The sequence below is a fragment of the Gastrolobium bilobum genome, unplaced genomic scaffold (assembly GCF_033153095.1).
Source record: "Gastrolobium bilobum isolate Gb01-03AN ecotype WA unplaced genomic scaffold, APGP_CSIRO_Gbil_v1 utg5060, whole genome shotgun sequence".
Lineage (NCBI taxonomy): Eukaryota > Viridiplantae > Streptophyta > Magnoliopsida > Fabales > Fabaceae > Gastrolobium > Gastrolobium bilobum.
The window spans coordinates 193,580-203,688 of record NW_026899124.1 but is presented as its reverse complement, the minus strand read 5'-3'; positions in this window follow the sequence as shown (position 1 = coordinate 203,688).

The following is a 10,109-nucleotide window of genomic DNA, read 5'->3' as shown; positions in this document are numbered from 1 at the left end:
ACACAGGAGGAATATCACTGGCATTCCTGTGGTGGGGGAGTTCCTTGAGATGTTTCATGAGGAGATTCCTGAGTTTCCGCCACAGCGGGAGATAGAGTTCTCCATTGACTTGTTGCCCGGTGTGGGGCCGATTTCTTTAGCTCCTTATCGGATGTCGCCACCGGAGTTGGCTGAGCTTAAGAAGCATATTGAGGATCTTTCGGCGAAAGATTTCATTAGACCGAGTGTGTCTCCTTGGGGAGCACCGGTTATCTTTGTGAAGAAGAAGGACGAGACAATGCGATTGTGCACCGACTACAGGCAGTTGAACAAGGTGACAATCAAGAACAAGTATCCCCTTCCTCGGATTGATGATCTGTTGGATCAGCTCAGGGGTGCTTGTGTGTATTCCAAGATTGAACTCCGGTCCGGATACCATCAGATTCGGGTGAAGCCGGAGGATTTCCCGAAGACCGCGTTTCGTTCGAGATACGGTCATTTTGAGTATTTGGTGATTCCGTTTGGACTCACAAATGCGCCGGCAGTGTTCATGGATTACATGAACAAGATTTTCCAGCCGTATCTGGATCAGTTTGTGATTGTCTTCATTGATGATATTCTGATCTACTCCAAGACTGAGGAGGAGCATGCGGAGCATCCGAGGATAGTTCTGCAAGTGCTGAAGGAGAAAAAGCTTTATGCTAAACCTTCCAAGTGTGAGTTTTGGCTTAAATCAGTCAAGTTTCTGGGGCATGTGATTTCAGCAGATGGAGTTGCAGTGGATCCCAACAAGATTGAGGCCATGTTGGATTGGGAGAGGCCCATGACATCTACGGAGGTGAGGAGCTTCTTAGGTTTGGCAGGTTACTATCGGAGGTTCATCAAGGGTTTTTCCACGATGGTTCTCCCTTTGAATCGCCTTACCCGAAAGGAGACTCCATCTGTGTGGACTCACGAGTGTGAGGCGTGCTTTCAGGAGTTGAAGGAGAGATTGACTTCTTCACCTGTGTTGATCCTTCCTGATCGTGAGGAGCAGTTTGAGCTTTACTGTGATGCTTCTGGAAAGGGGCTGGGTTGTGTGCTGATGCAGTCTGGTAGAGCTTTTGCTTTTGCTTCGAGGCAGTTGAAGCCTCATGAGGAGAACTACCCGACTCATGATTTGGAGTTGGCCGCGATTGTGTTTGCTTTCAAGATTTGGAGGCATTATCTTTTTGGTTTGAGGTTTATGGTATTCAGTGATCACAAGAGTTTGAAGTACCTGTTCGACCAGAAGGAGTTGAACATGAGGCAGAAGAGATGGATGGAGTTCATAAAGGACTACGACTTTGAGCTAAGGTATCATCCTGGCAAGGCCAATGTGGTAGCCGATGCTTTGAGTCGGAAATCCAGTAGTTCATCCAGTTTGCTACTTGGTAACTTCGATGTGGTTGAGAAGTTTCGCCACTTGGCAGTGACCGCTCCGTGTGCGAGCGTACTTCTCGGGTTGGAAGCATCTGATGTTGTGAACGAGCTGCTAGAAAAGATTAAAGAGGCACAAGTTCAGAGAGAGTGTCTGGATTATGTGAAGAACCAAGACGGTGTGTCTGGGAATGATGATGGATTGCTTTTGTTCCAGCGGAGGATTGTGGTTCCTCGAGGTCCGTTGACAGAAGAGGTTATGGCAGAAGGTCATGAGGGTCAGTTTTCTATCCACCCTGGTGCTACTAAGATGTATCAAGACTTGAAGAAGAACTTCTGGTGGCCGGGCATGAAGAAAGATGTTGCCATCTTTGTGTCCAAGTGTTTGGTTTGCCAGAAAGTGAAGATTGAACACCGGAAACCGTCTGGTAAACTTCAACCTCTTGAGATTCCGGAGAGGAAATGGGAGAGCATTTCCATGGACTTCGTTGTGGGTCTGCCGAAGACTCAGGTTGGCTGTGACTCGATATGGGTCATTGTGGACAGATTGACGAAGTCTGCCCATTTTCTTCCAATGAAGGTGAGCTTCACTACAGAGCAGTTGGCCAAACTGTATGTTCGCGAGATTGTGAGGCTTCACGGGATGCCCGTGAGTATCATCAGTGATAGGGACCCGAAGTTCACATCTCGGTTCTGGGAGGCGCTGCAGGGAGCTTTTGGTACACAGTTGAGATTGAGTACCGCCTATCACCCTCAGACTGATGGACAGACTGAGCGGACTATCCAGACCTTGGAGGACATGTTGCGGGCTTGCACGTTGGAGTAGGGCTCGACATGGGATAGGTACCTGCCATTGGTAGAGTTTTCTTATAACAACAGTTTCCATGCTAGCCTGGGCATGGCACCCTACAAGGCACTCTACGGTAGGAGGTGTCGTACACCTACCTGCTGGTCGGAGGTTGGGGATCGTGAGTTATTTGGCTTGGACTTTGTCCAAGATACCACCCTGCAGATCCAGATAATCAGGGAAAAGCTGAAGCATGCGCAGAATCGTCAGAAGAGCTACTACGATGTCAAGCATCGACCACTGGAGTTCAGTGAGGGTGAGCACGTGTTTGTGAGACTTTCACCTGTCACCGGTGTTGGACGGGCACTAGGAGTGAGGAAGCTGAGCCCACGGTTTATTGGGCCATACCAGATTCTTGGTAGAGTAGGACCTGTTGCCTACCGGCTTGCCTTGCCTCCGAACCTGGCCAACATCCACGACGTGTTTCACGTGTCTCAGCTTCGGAGGTACATAGCAGATCCTTCGCACGTGGTGCAACTGGATGATGTGGAAGTTCGGGAGAACTTAAAGACTCCCGTAGGTCCACTAAAGATTCTCGATCGTGGCGAGAAGCAGCTGAGGAGCAACATCATTCCGATGGTCAAGGTGCAGTGGACCGGAAGGACTCCTGAGGAGTGTACTTGGGAGCGTGAGGACGAGCTTCTCCGGCAGTACCCCGAGTTTCGACCAGGTATGTTTCTGATTTTAAGGTCAAAATCCTAAAAATGTGGGGTGAATGTAAGAACCCGCACCGTTAATTAAGGTATTTAATTAATTAATTATGCGAAATTAGGAAATGATTCCATAATTGACTCTAATAATTATTATGAGGCTTTAATAATTATAGTAAGTGAGTAATAATGCTGAAAGTCGCTTTTCGGAAGAAAAATGCAGATACCGGTTCTGCTAGTCGGTATAAATGCGTACCAAAAAAGTATCCCGGAAAATTATAATAAGTGCATGTTAATTACTAGAATAATATGTAGGACTTGTAAAACGAGTTTCAAGTCCAGATAATGAGAACCGGTGCTAGAAACCGGTACTGGCTTGGAAAAGCGCGTACCGGAAAGGTGCTCAGAAAATTATAAGAAAAATATGATAAATCTTAGAAAATTATGTAGTTTCATAATCCAAAGTTTGGGATTAAAATGCTAAGCGTAGCAATTAAAATTAATACTGTGTGTTTAAGAGCGTTTGGGCTACAAATACCCTTTTAAGGGCACATAACCCTAGAAAACTGCCTCTATGCGTGAGTGTCTTGTGGTGGCTGATCAGTTTTACTATGTGTTGGTGCTCTCTTCCCTTGTGTGAGCCTTGTGACCTTCTACCTCCATGTTACCTCTTCCTAAACACTTGGGCTTGAGGGTGTGAGTCTTGTGAGCAGAAAAGAGTCATATTTATGAGTTTATGAGTTGCTGTTTGTGAGGTTCTTGCTCTGAGTTGGGGAGTTTGGAGGGGAGTCATCTTGTTCTTGGTAGTTTAAAGCTCCAAGTAGCTTCCTTGGTGAGGAAATGACTCATCTTGTTGGTCCATTTCGTGCACCTTGTTGAGTCAGTCTTGAGGGGCTGATTGTGAGCTCCAAAGAGCAACCTCTTCTTCTGTTTTGAGTTGGGGTATGTGTACCAACCTTTGATCATGAGTTTAATGCTTAAAAATGAAAGCTTGATGCATGTTAAGGCTTAAAGATGATAACTTGTTGTTGAGTAATGTTGAACACACCTAGAAATGCATGTTTAGGTGCTTTAAATCGGTAAAAACCCAACCTTGGAAGGATATCTTCACGAAATGCATTTTCTGCATTCTGTTGTGAAATATCCAGATATGTGCCCGATGAGTATCCGGATATGGGTTTTGAGTATCCGGATAATAGATATCCGGATATGGGATTCAGGATATCCGGATATTGCATATTCGGATATGTCCAGTGAGATATCCGGATATTGAATATCCGGATATGGTCCCGAGGAATATCCGGATATTCTGGGATTTCGTAGAACAGTAGCTGTGTTGTGAGTACAGTAGGCTATTGGGGGTTTGTTGACCCTAGATTGATGAAGTTGAACTTCTGTAATTAATGAACTAAGTCAGAATCGTTGTGATTAAGGACTTATGGCTTGGTATGGAGCCTTAAGACGTAAAACGTAAGGAGAGGCGTTGTCTTTAAGTTATATGCTTGTGTTGCATTATTATTGATATAGTATTGGTCCATAACAGATTGTGAATCTGCTGTGTTTGGACTTTGAGCTGTGGACTCTTGGCTTTTGGAGTTAGCTTGCAAGGTAAGCTTTCGTGTCCTCGGTTTAGCCATGTTGTGGTTCCACCATGTCCTATGGGGGTATGGTTTATGCATGCTGTGTACATGCTTTTGGATATTTGATATGTTGATTGAACTTTACATGTAATGGCTTTTAATATGTATGTGTTGTTTCATCTTGACGGGAAGCCTGAGTATGTAGCGCCATACAAGACGGTGTACCGGGGTGAATGCAAGTGGTACTTGCACGGTGTGTAGGTGATAGACGTATACATGCACTGTCTCTGGCCAGTAGATTAGTATTGACACACATGACATGATTATCTGCTGCATTGCATGGTTTTAGAAATGATAAATGATAAACTGTTTTTGAACTTATATTGCACATGTAAGTGAGCTTGGGGTGGAAGATCCTTGAGGACTCACTGACTTACTGAGATTTCTATATTAGAGATCTTACCCCACGTTTGGGGAATGCTTATTTCAGGATCAGGTAGTATGGGTACTGATGCCTCAGGCGGCAGGAGGCCGGAGCTTAGCTGATTATGTTTTACTGCTTATGTTAGCATGACTGGATTTGGATGCTGTTTATGTTTTCCGCTATTTATGATATGTTGTTGTTGAGACTGATGTTGGGCATGTTGCCTTATTTGAGTGAGCATGGGGATTGTCCATGACACTTTCTGTTAGTACTTGTAGTTTGGGCTGTATAAACTGTTAGATGGTCCGGTCTACGTTGTTGTAGTTCCGTGACTAGAGCCACACTTATATACAAGCGATGTTTTATTAATTGATTATTAAGCAAGTTGGTAATGTTAATGGCATCATAATTGAAAAGAAAAAGTAATTCCGCATTTTAATTAAGCGCAGTTTAATACGATATTATGATAACATTACCGGATATATACGGGGTGTTACATCCAACACGAAAGGGGCGGAGCAACGAAATATGGAACACCGGATGTATCTTGGCTGTAGGGGGAAGCTTCAGACAGTATGCTACTGGGTCGATTCGTTCCTCTATCTCAAAGGGCCCATAATACCTCAATGTTAATTTCTGTGATGACCGGTGCTCAAGGGACAGTTGTCAGTACGGCTGAAGGCGAACCAAAACCAAATCGCCAGAGGTAAAACTCCAATCCTTTCTTTTCTTGTCTGATTGTGCTTTGATTGATTGTTGATCTTTAAACAAGTTCTCTTTTAATGTGCTCATGAGGGTCATTCTTTCCGAGAGAGTGGCATCGACCGCTTCATTCTTGGACGAACCTAAACAGTAGGCCAAGAGATTCGGTGGTGGCCTTCTAAACATAACCTGGTAAGGGGTGAACCTAGTAGATGAATGGAATGATGTATTGTAATGAAATTCGGCTGAACTCAGGAATTTTGACCACTTGGATGGTTGATCATGACAGTAAGCTCTCAGGTAATTCTCAAGACAACGATTTACTCTTTCTGTTTGTCCATCTGTTTGGGGGTGATAACTTGAACTGAAACTGAGTTTAGTTCCATGTATTTTGAACAGAGAACGCCAAAAATCGCTCAAAAAGATGGGGTCTCGGTCAGAAATAATGGACTCTGGCATCCCATGAATTTTGCCTATAAAGTCCTAGAAGGATTGAGCCACCTTGGGGGCAGAGTAATGAGCTGGCAAGGGAATGAAATGAGCGGCTTTAGAGAAACGGTGCACCACAACTAGGATGGCGGTGTGCTGAGCCGAAGCAGGTAAATGTGTAATAAAATCCATTATCAGATGAGTCCATAGGGAATCTGGGATTTTTATGGGTTGGAGTAATCCAAGTGGTAAATGATTAGGAGCTTTTTATTTCTGGTACAATTCGCACTTATTAATGTAAGACTTAACATCTGTGCGTAATCCCTTCCAGACAAAATTGTTGTTGATTCTGTGAACGTGGCTTGAAGCCCAGAATGTCCTCCCTGCACAGACGTGTGAAAGTCATGCAAGATGTGAGGAATTAAAGAAGACTGAGTTGGAAGGAATATACGGGATCGACGGAGAATGATGTCATTTCTGAATTGCCAATCCACCATAGCATTAGGATTTTGCTGTAATTCTTATATAATGGCCTTCGTGTGAGGGTCATAACTGTACTTGGACTGTAAAATATTGGAGTAGTTAAGTAGTGGGCCATAAATGGTACATAATTAAGGTGTCTGGTTCACAGGCCCCTCATTAGGCAGTCGTGAGAGACTGTCGGCCACAATGTTGGCCTTGCTCATCTTGTAGGCTATTGTGTAATTGAAGCCCAATAGCTTGGATAAAAACTGTTGCTGTTCCGGAGTTTGGATAACCAGATTCATCAGGTTATGCAGGCTCTTGTGATTAGTCTTAATGGTAAAGTGAGCACCCAACAGGTACTGACGCCACTTGCTCACAGCTGAAGTAATGGCAAACATTTTACGAGCATATACTGACTGTCGTTGCATAGATGGAGACAACTTACGGCTGTAAAAAGCTATAGGTAGTTCCCGCTGTAGGAGTACAGCCCCAATGCCTACCCCGGAGGCATCCGTTTCCACCACAAAGGGCTCTGAGAAATTAGGTAAAACCAATATTGAGGCTGTCAACAATAATTGTTTGAGGGATTTAAATGCTTCGGTTGCCTTATTCGTCCACACAAACCCCTTTTTAGACTACAGATCTGTTAAAGGTGCCGCTAGTGAAGCGTACTTGGGGATAAACTTCCTATAATAACCAGAAATACCCAAAAAGGCCCGTAGTTGAGTAACAGAACCGGGGACTGGACATTCCACTATAGCACATAATTTCTCCGGATATGGCGCAACCCTTTGGCCATTAATGACATGCCCTAAATAAGGAATGAACAATTAAGCAGAGGAGCATTTCTCCTTCTTTGAAAATAGAGCATGAGCCCTCATTTACTAAGAACAGCCTTTAGGTGGTCCAAATGCAGTGCCCGAGAAGGACTGTAGACTAGTATGTCATCGAAGAAAATCACCACAAATTTCCTCAGAAATGAAGCAAAGATTGCATTCATTGTGGACTGGAAAGTGGAGGGTGCATTGGACAAGCCGAATGGCATCACGACAAATTCATAGTGACCATGATGTGTTCGAAAGGCAGTCTTATGAATATCTTCCTTATGCATGCGTATCTGGTGGTAGCCCGAGCGTAAATCCAGCTTAGAGAAGATAGTAGCCCCATTCAGTTCATCGATTAATTCATCTATTGTGGATATTGGGAACTTATCTTGTACTGTGATTGCATTTAGTGCTCTATAATCCACACAAAAACGCCAAGTACCGTCTCTCTTATTGACTAGAAGAACAGGAGAAATGAAGGAAGAATGGCTGGGCTGGATTACCCCCCTGAGTAGTATTTCCTCAACTAGCTTTTCAATCTCATTTTTCTGATAATACGGGTAGCGGTATGGCCGAACCTGGACTTGCTTGGCATCAGGAATGAGATGTATTCTGTGGTTGTAGTCTCTGTCCGGAGGTAAGGTGGAAGGTTCCATAAACACATCTGTGAAGTCCTCCAACATGGTTGTGAAATCAAGAGATAGGGTATCGTGTTGTGGTAAATGTTGTGCTGGCTCTGAAGCGGCAGAATAACACATAAGGCAAGAATCAATGGAGTCCTGTACCACCAATTTATGCAATTGTGATGAACTAATGTGATTAGGAGTAGTAGGAACCTCTCCACGGAGGATCACTTGGGATTGCTTATGAGTGAAAGACATGGTGAGATCTGCATAATTGGTGACAATAGGGCCCAATGTGGATAACCACTGAACCCCTGAAACTACATCAGACCCTTTCAAATCAATTACATACAAATAAACAGTAAATAGATGTGTTTGAATATCCACTATGATTGTTGTGCATGACGTTGAATATAACAATGCATCACCATTACCCACATGTACCTTAAACGGTGTTATAACATTCAATGTTAAATGTAGGTGAGAGGCCATACGAAGAGTGATAAAGTTATGAGTACTACCTCCATCGATTAGAATTCGGACTGGTTGCCCAAGTATGTTACCTTGCAATCTGAAGGAGTTAGCTGAACGATGCCCAAAAAGAGCATGAAAACTAATCTCATGTGGTACCTCATACGTGACTGTGTCAAGTGTGTCGCCCATATGTCCATTTGTTGGATTGGCCTCTAAGTCAGGGGGCTCATCTAGGTCTTCCCTTACAGCGGTGTCTTGCCACGAATCGTTCATCATTATTGTAATAAAGGTTTTTCTCTCTCCTTGCCTGTCTCTCAGCAGGAGACAAATGTTTAATAGGAATTGGTGGTAGGGTTAAAGGTGGTTTAGGGTTGGTGTTAGGGCTAACTGTGGTAATTGGTGTGGCTGCAATGGGTAGTGAGGAAGTAATGGAGCGGTTCTGCCATGGTTTAGAGTTTCGAATCTCTGAAAAGTTTTCTTCATAAATTTTTGCAAAAGCAAATGCTGTAGTCACTTCCGTAGGACGGTGGACTAAGACTGCACGTCGGATTTGGGGTTTTAACCCGGAGATGAAAAGGCTCTTACGGGTAATAGGTGTCAGATCTGGGATGCGCCGCGCAATTGCCTCGAACGCTGATTGGAATTCAGCAACAAACCCTGACTGCTGCAGTTTCGCTAAGGATCCCATAGGGTCCTCAAACTCGAATGGGCCAAATTGTTGGTGTAAGGCTGTCACAAAGGCTGGCCAATTGGGAAAATGGCCATTTCCAAAACAAGCTTCAAACCAGCAAGATGCAGGTAAATCCAGATTAAATGAAACCAAGTCAAGACGATCCAGATCTGGAACTTGATAGTAACGAAAATAACGTTCCACCGCAAATAACCAGGGGCCAGGGTCTCTTGATGCAAAGCGTGGGAAATCCATCTTCATTGAACGGATTGGTGGAGGCGTGCGGTTTGGACCGGCACCTAGAATGCCGTGTTGAGCATTAGAGCCCAGATTAGTAATCTGGACTTGCATTGTTTGTAACATTGCAAGCATATCTTGGATCTGATGGGTAATAGTGTCTACCCGTTGATTTTGTTCATCAAAACGTTGATTCTGAGTTACTTCAAACGTTTCTAAACGATGATCCAGAGTGCGTTCCAGCGTGACAAATTGTTGGTCATATGCATGGATTTGAGCTGTAAGGTCACAAAACCTTGTGTTTTCCGCCATAGTTCAGTAAGTCAATAAAGGCACCAATGTAACAGAGTTCTTACCAAATTAGAGAGAGGATAGAGAAAGGAGAGTAAGAGAGAGAAGAGAGATTTCTGAATATTCCATATCCCTTTTTACTAAGCCCGTGGCCTACTTATATTCGTTCTTACAATCCTCCTATAATACTGACAATAACCATAAAGCAACATGGACTACTAATATAATACTAACGCAACCTGACTGGATCGTAGTACTAAGACTAGCCCATAACATAGTCTCGATAAAGGGCTGGCTTCCTCCTAAGACGTTTGTGGGCTAATGGGATGGAGCCCATAACACCCTCCCATACACACCTTTCATTTCTTCAATTTTATCCTTAAATTCTGTGCTCACTCTATTTCTTTTTCTCTGCCTTCTCTCTAATTTCTCCTCTCTCTTTTTTCTTTGCCTTCCAAATTCACTACTTTCTCTCTATCTGGCAAGAAGCACTCTCTCTCTCTCTCTCTGCCACAA